The following is an 8,941-nucleotide window of genomic DNA, read 5'->3' on the forward strand; positions in this document are numbered from 1 at the left end:
GGCTATACGGTGTGTGTTCCAACACTGTCCACCCAAACGTCGCCAACATGTTCTTTGTAACAGTTGACGTATGTGGCCACACGTTGTGATGCAGCAAAACCACTCCAGAGGACAACAAGCCGGGCCGTTTGGCCTTGGTTGCTGCTCCGACGATACTGCTGCCTGACCGCCTACGCATATCACGTGCTCACGAGCGACTATCTAGAACGAGTCCATTATGCAGTAGGGGTTTCCTTCCTTACCTTCCGCTCTACCTCTACACAGGGATGTATCCACACACATACATAAATATAACCCAATACATCCACTGTTCCGTTTTCATTTGATCCACCCTCTTATTTTCAATTGTCATCGGACAATTTAGATCTAACGTAGTTTGCTTGTGTGGGTCCACTCATAAGGGATCATCCGTCTAAAACAAATACGGATAAGAAAACACTCACGAAACATTCCGATATATGATATAGGAATAGGGGGGATTTTTTTTTAGGTTTCTAACTTTTGTCTACCTTGAACTGAAATTTGTTTTTTAAATGGAATCCTCAGTAAAAGTACTACAAACTTTTTTGTTGGGTTTTGTGAAATTAGGTATATTCATTTTTTTTCCTCTTTCTCTTTCTCGATAGGTGTCCAATTTCAACTTCACGATTTACAGAAAACGCTCTTAATGGAAACTTAATTAGTTTCTTCCTCAAAGTGGGAATTTATGAAGAATACGTTGTTGTCGAAGTCTGTAATTTTAGAACATGATATTTAATCCACTATTTAATTGACTTGAAGGGCATGGTCTGCCCATAACATCTACTCTTCTTTGAAACTTCATCTATGCACTTATTTTATGTATTTATATTTTCTTATTTTACATCGCTTTTCTGATTCTTTTAGTTAATCGCGAAGATGAGAATGAAAGGCGAATACATTAAATACACATGAAGAGTTCTAACAAAGGAGTGCTCATTTCCAGACCAGAATAATATCCTGGAAATTTGGTGATGATATTGTGAATCGATCATACATCGCTATCGGTCACTGAGGTGATTCTTGGAAACTAATTTTCTGTTGTTTCTTTTTGTTGTTTTTCTAAATTTATTATATTTCCATTTCTTTTTATTCTTGAATTGTCTAACTTTTCACACTTGCGAGACTGAAATCCATATATTTTCCACGGTTATATCTGAAAGAGTTGCTTTTAAATTATGTTTAAAGTTACAAGTCTCAGTGGATTATTTTAAATTTTGCCTTTCGTAATGATTATAAAACGTTTTCAAAGTCGGTGGTCAATTTATTAACGTGTAATGTAAGAACTAGATGCCTTAGAAAACAATCAAATTTCTTAAATTTTATTTTCACTTTTTACTCTATTCATTTGATTAAAATTCAGGATTATTCTAATGAAAATAATATTGCATCACATCACTATATGTCAAATTGAAATCACGAAGAAACTCGAAGACATATTGTTTCTTGTTGGAACAGAAAATTTAATACTAGTCATTAATGGCCAAAATATTATCATCTTAATGTTGTGGCATGTCCAGAATTATCGAAAGCATGGATTTGGCAACAATAGTGGCCACGACTTCATCTTTGAACTCAGTCCTGTATTTTACTACCTTTTCACGTATCCGATGTTCTTTAGTTCTTAGAAAATTTCCACGAAGGAGCTTTCCATTTTCTGGAAAATACGTATTTCTGGAGCGAAAAATTAATAATATTTGTGATATTCCATCTGCACAAAGAGGAAGACTTGTTTCCGTACAAGCAATTTGTGACAGTACAGTCATCCATCTTTTAAAAAGTAATTTGGGGAGAGTATTGTTAATTTTTTGTTACTAAATTTTATTATACATTCTTGAGCTACAAGACGTTTGATTAGATTATTAATCGAACAAACGAAGTGCTCATTATCTGTTTTGCATTGTACTCGTATAACATGGAGTAGAGAACATTTTTATTTGTACTAATGTCTGCTGAATTGAGATGTTCTTTAAAAAACTTTCGTTGTTTTATGTTTTATTGGGGTGAAGTTTAAAGTAACATTTTTGTTGGGTTTGTTTGAGTAAGTCCACTTTATGCACGGAAAGGTTAATCGGGACTGGACCTCCAGTTTAAAGTGTGGTCCGAACCACTATGTGCGTCCACCCGGTATCGACACCGCGACCTCTTGATTACAAGGCGACGACGTTACCACTATGCCATCTGGAAGGCCCAATGTTTGTGAAATATAATTTCTTAAGTCTTTGTATTTCTTCCAAGAAGATTCGGTTTCGGTTCTCTTGAGTCTAGGAGACGCATTGTCCATGAATTTCATTATCAGCTTTACGTCGATGTAATCCACGACATTCATTTGTTATGAACGCGTGTTTTACAGACTGGCGTGTGCTTGTCTAAGATAGCAAGTAAATTGGCACTGAAATATTCTACTTTCATACTCAAATTATTGGTGCTATATATTTCTCCCAGTTATTTTTTCTAGATCCTACACGAATTTATCATAGTAAATATCACCGTATTTCCTGTGGTATATGATTCTGTCAACACTTTCTGGTTTAATGAAGATATTCTCTGGGCTATCAACAAGGTGAGTTCTAGAAAGGATTCCAAACTTTCGAGAGCTAACGTCACTCTTCTTCAGGGTAGAAGTGCAGCGCTGCATACTGCATCCTGCATCATAAGTCATGGTTGTTGCTATGGCGTTGAGTTTCAGCCTTATGATAGGCTATGCCTCAGTACATAAGTTAATCGTATATCGTCTAGTGACTTGTCATGGCTGGTTTGCCATGAGTCGAATGATGTCACGTGCAACTGTCGGATGTTGAAGCAGTGCTGCATCCTGCAATCTGCATCCTGGGTCATAGCTGTTGCAATCTTGCAGAGTTTAAGTCTTACAAGAAAACTATGCCTAGGTACGTACGTTTTGTCAAGAGTTGAATAATGTCGCTTGAAACTGTGGCAAGTGCAAAGATTGTCTGTCGGGGAAGAAAAAAGCACTTTTTGAAAAACAGGGTAAAAATACGGAGAGGAGATGAAGGTGAGAAAGGGACAGCAAGTGCGCTGCAAGTGGATTCAGTGCTGATTTTTTTTTTCTTCAAGGATTCGTTGACAGAGCTTTTTGCGCCACAGCATAAACATTCATTTTGGCTGGAATCTGTCTAGTATCACAATATAAGTTACAGGAATAAATTTTTGTTACATGAAGTATTTGCAGAAACTACCGCAACTGTGGCTGGGAGGGAAAAATCTATATTGTACGCGTGGATAACACAATTACTCACTACGACATAAACACAAATATACAATATTGGAAAAATCGATGTATGTATGGCGTACAAAATGGGGAACAAAACTGACCGTTGTGGTACGCCTTCTCGTACTTGTCGGAGGCTGGAGCGTCTTCCATTGAAGGGCAACACAAAGTATCGTTCGAATAAATAGCTGGCAAGAACCTTACAGTAACTTATGGGAAATTGTAGAGTGTACAGTTTGTGAAGGAGTCCTTGGTGACAGACAGCATGAGAAACTTTATGCACGTACATAAAGACACCAAGGACCCTTCGTCTCCAATCCATTTGTATGGCCGTATGATCAACCACGAAGAAGTTGTTCGCTAGTTTCATGATGGGGTCGGAAACCGAACTTTTTATCAGGTAGCATATGACGTTGATTTCAGCGTTCCATAATTCTACTGTGAAGGACTCGTTCGAACAGTTTGACCAGATCAGATTTAGGAGAAAGATGATTGGTCTGTAGTTGGTGGTTTCTTGTTGATTTTTGCCTGGTTTTGGTGTGCTGATTACGTTTGCTGTCTTCCAGTCACGGGGATAATTTGAGGATGTTCGTGAGCAACTTCGCGAGGAACACTACACCTTTTCTGGTAACGTGTTTGGGAGCCACCTTTGGAACTTTGTCCAGGCCTCCAACAGATGTCGTTTTGAGTAGTTTGGCTGCAGTAGTAACTTCCCGAGGTGTCACATGTCGGACGTCTAACGTCATTAGTAATCGCATTAAGTCCTGGATGCCATTTAGTACCAGCTGTTCTGTGTGAGTGTCTCATAGCGACAAATGAGCTAGCGAAGTGGTCCACCATCATTTCGGTGTATTGGTTGGGGTCCACTACTGGCCCGGAGTTCGAATTCAGTGCTGGAGCGGAGCGGTGTTCTTTATTGTTTAGGGCCTTTGCCAGCCGCCAGAATGTAGAGTCCATGGGGGAGAAATTCCGTAAGGTGTCGTCCCACCAGGAGATCCTGTCCCGGAGAAGATATGAATGGAGATGTTTTTGGGCAATTTTCCAGTCGGCGTGATGTTGCGGAGCTCTGGATTCTTACCATTTTGGTCTGGTCCATCTTGCTACTCGTACTAAGATATAGAGGAGTGGTGAGGCTGTGGCGACCTCTGCGTCCGAACGAGAAGTAGTAGAGGTAAGCCAGGCATCATTCTCGTGCGGGGATCGATGGTCGCATGTGTTTATGTCGAAATTAGTTCCAGTCCGTGAGGTGTTTCTGCATGGTACGAAAGTGTTGGCTCTGCTCCAACAAAGTGAACACTTGAAGGTGATCAGACGTTAGGTCCGCTTCGACATAAGAAGCCTTGCTGGTACCAACACCCTTCAGGAGGAGGATATTCAGAATATCAGGGAGCCCTCTGCCACGTGGGTAGAACGTGGTTTCCCGTGGGACCAAAATGTGGAAGTCCGTGGTAGGAAGAATATCATAGAGAAGGTTGGCTGTAGGATTGGACATTCTGGAGTTCCAGGACGGTCCTTTGCATTAAGGTCTCCGCCGATGACCATGCTATCTAGCTTGTACATGTCATCCTCATCCAAGGGGGAAAGGGGAGTTCCGTAGGCAGCGACTAAGATAACTTCTATCGTTTTAGTCCTAATTTTCACTACCAGAGCTTACGCGGATGTGAGTTGCAGCGATCCCCCTACGAAGAAGAATGAGGAGACTTCCTTTTCTTTGTCCTAGGCGGTCTAATCTGCAATGTGCCATGGAATATGGGGTTTCAAATGGGTTTCGTTGATTAATGGAATGACGATTTTTCTAGTGCGCAAGAGATGTTGGAGCTCCAGAGTTTTGTTTTCTATGCCATCAGCGTTAAATGGTAAGAGGTTTATCTGACTTAAGAAGATACATCGTCTAAAAGCAGCCATCTTGTTTCATCTCGAGTAGGGTTTCTATGCAGATCGGAACTATGGAGATGCCTGATGTTGCCAGATTTTTTGTAGGTTCCATGAAGACGCCAGATCTATGAGAGACGGTATGGCTTGTCCTAGAGATGAAGAGTCTGCCTGTGGAGTTGGTCTTGCAGATCGGCTTGATGAAGGAGGAATACGGCCGGCGTAGGAACTGGATTGGGAGATTGCTGAGGGTTGTGATGGAGTGGTCGCTGTAGGAGTTGCTGGAGTCAGTGCTGTTTTTTTTTTCAAACTCATGGGTTGTATTTATTTTCAAGTACCAATACAATTTAACTTGCATATGTACTAAATATTTAAGTGACATAACATAAGCAAAAAGGGGTGTACCATTACAAGGTTTTACCCTGGAACTCATGACATAAGGGGACCGGCAGCAACTGTCGCATACGGGGAGAAAAATATGTGTTCCCATACAATACAAGCACAGAACATGTATCAAAATTCGATGGCAAGTCTGGGGAAAACCTGTTGTCTCTCGTCGGACCGCTGGTCTGCGGTCTCTGTAGCAATGTGATGAGCGCTGGGGAACATCGGGCTCGGAGAGCTGGTGCAGAACGTCGAGTAGGTTCGGTGAAGATGACGTCAGAATGTCGATAGAACTCTGACGGTGATCCTGCCGGGACAACTGAACACATGACGGCTTCGGCTGAGGTTGGACTGGCATCCTATTGGTTCCAGTTTGACGAGGCTCTGGAGAAGTCCCTTGGTCGGATGACGTAGTCTGCGTAGAGTGTCGAATTGGCCTAGGTGTAGCTCGTCTACGGTGGTCTGATTGGGTACGTCGGAGTTGAATTATTCTTTCGGAATTTTCTTACTTAGATAAAATGTGACCTAAAACTTTCTTCGTTGAGAAAATTATCCAACTTTTAAAAATTACTTTATTTGGTATTAACAAATATCAGAGAACAAATTGCTGCTCACATAAATTAACTTCAAGTTTGAAAATTAGTCTTCGAATAAAAATCTACTTTTGACTTTCACAACTTTTCACTCTTCTTCGTATCCACGCACCTATGAAAATTTCTTGCGCTTCTTCCGTGCGAAACTCGAGATTTTATCAATACCATATCGGCTCCACAGATTATTCGGTTCCGACTCAACAGAAACAAAGATGGATATTGCGGAAAAGATTGTTTTCGCCCTGGACGAGGATGTGAAAATTACCGGCGTCGACACATAGGACAAGGATAATACGAAAATTGTCTGCCGCAAAAACATCGGTCGCTTTCAAACTCAAGGAATACACTGAGTTGGTGCTCACATTAGAATATTTTATCCATATCTTCCACCATATTCAGCTGGATTGTTACCAATGCAGGAGCGTGAAATTCAATATCACCTCGACGTTTCATGTGCTTGTTCAGGATTATAGGCGGAACTTTATCATCATTCTCCAAAACGAGCAAGGAGCAGTGCTTCTGCAAGCTCAGGAGTGTGAAGATTTTGTGAAATTGTATAAACGATTATGAGGACTTACTATCATCACAGGCATGCATAGTGAACTAAAAATTAAAATACCTACTTATGACTGCATGTGTACTAACCAAATGTTATTGTATCGTCTCAATATTTTTTAAAAAAATCTAAGTAGTACTAACCTAGATATGAAATAAAACAATGTGTTTAATTAATATTTTGTATTTTATTTCGATTTGTGCAGATCTATTTGTAGTAATAGTTGTGTTACATACATATTTTCTTTATAAATACTTCGATGCTGCCTAAACACATTCTCCTCCTGTCGGAGGTTTTCGTTTTATGCTGTATTTTGATGCTATAATTATCAAAAACATTCCAGGGTTCGATACCCGGTGGAGACACATAGTGGTTCGGAACCCACTTTAAACTGTAGGTCCAGTCCCGATTAGCCTTAATGTGCGTAAAGTGGACTTAAAACAACAAATCAATCATTATCAGAAGCATCATTTTTACGCGTATTTTAGTATCTTCAATGCGAAATTAGATGGTTGTTCATTCTTGCTACACAATTTTACGTGCCTATATTTTGACTGTCAAAAGCAAAATGTACGTAATTAGACTATATTTAAATTATTAAGATGTTCGTATTTTTAAAATTGCTTGTTTCTTAAATAATGAAGGCGATGCGTTGGTTTATTGCGAAAACATGTAGTGTATCATTCCCCTAAAGTGTGCATGTATATATTTTTCTGAAAGATAAAATTATTTCCTATTAGTAGTGTAATTGATGCTACTACTGGCTCGATAAAGTATGAAACCCCCTCAGGCAGATTTGGCTACACTTAAAACAAGCTCAACATGCCCATATGAGCTTTTTGCTCAAGTGTGGAACCCTGTCTAATCCAAGATTTTTGTAAAAATGCCCTCGCGAATTTCCCGGGAAAGTATGACCTCCCTCAGATTGATTTGGCTACACTTACAAAAGCTGCATCTGTGAGATTGTTGTCCATAAGCTTGTTAAAAATAAGCCCCTTTTGATATTGTTTTTGGCTACACTTAAAACTAGAGCAAACGTATTAACACACCCACACCCACCCACCCACACACACACACACACACACACACACACACACACACACACCCACACAAGTAGTGTGATTTGTGGTACAACCAGCAAAACTTATAGGTGTAGAAAAGAAGAGGTTATTTGATTAAACAGCCCGATTTGCCCACACTTAAAATTATGCCAAGATCCTCTTATTCCCCAATTCTTCAAGTGTGATATGCTCTTAATCCCCAAGAATTTTGAATCCTAGTGTAGAAAAGAAGAATTCATATGCCCCGATTTGCCCACACTTAAAACAATGTCAAGAGGGGGCATATAGCCCAATCGGCCATGTGTGTACATATTTAAATCTAAAGAATTTTGAATTCTAGTGTAGAAATGAAGAACTCCTCTCAGACAGATTTGCCCATGTGTGTAAAAGCTACATCTCTCAGTTTTTTTGTCCATAAACTTGTCAAAAATATGCCCTCCCTTGATATTGCTTTGGCTACACTTAAAACTAAGGCAAAAATGCTCATAAGAGCTTTTGCTTACATATATATATGTAAATGTAATATATGCTTAAATACTTGTTGCTGTTATGTTAATATGTTACCTGGAATATGCTCAATATTTTAATTGGACACCAGCCTCAACTTGCATTTCTAGTACTAAGACAATGCATTGTGCAAAAATCTTCTAGAATTGTTCTGTGACTCTCTCATTTCTTACATCATAAACATATGATTTTTCACCTATAAGAATAACGCTACATATGGTGTCATCGGGGAGTGTATCGTGGAATTCACAGATAATTTTAATGTTTGTCCTGTCATTAACCACAACTTGTTTCCTTTTTGAAGTGTTGGTGACAAACATGGGTCTCTGTGCTTTGAATTCATCTGGTGTGTAATACATGTCAGTATTGCCAGTAGTGACCCTTTTGTATGCTGTAAATGCTTCATATAATTTAAGGAAATCATCCTTGGACATGTCTAAATTATAATTTTCTCTAGGGAATACCTCATTTCTGCCATTTTTAAGATATATGTTCTTGATGTTGCAGTTATCAAATCTACTTGAATTTTTTTCCTGATTATTGTGTCTTCCAGTCTGAAACAATACCACCACAAAATCCGGCATGTCATATTGTATACTGGAGAATGAATTTGTAGCATCAAACTCATAATAAGTACCAGCGGCAGGCTTCTGTACACATTGATATGTATAAAATTGTAAAGGAACCTGTGGATTTTTTATTATATCTGCTTTGTATTTAA

The sequence above is a fragment of the Lepisma saccharinum genome, chromosome 2 (assembly GCF_977018435.1).
Source record: "Lepisma saccharinum chromosome 2, izLepSacc3.1, whole genome shotgun sequence".
Classification (NCBI taxonomy): domain Eukaryota; kingdom Metazoa; phylum Arthropoda; class Insecta; order Zygentoma; family Lepismatidae; genus Lepisma; species Lepisma saccharinum.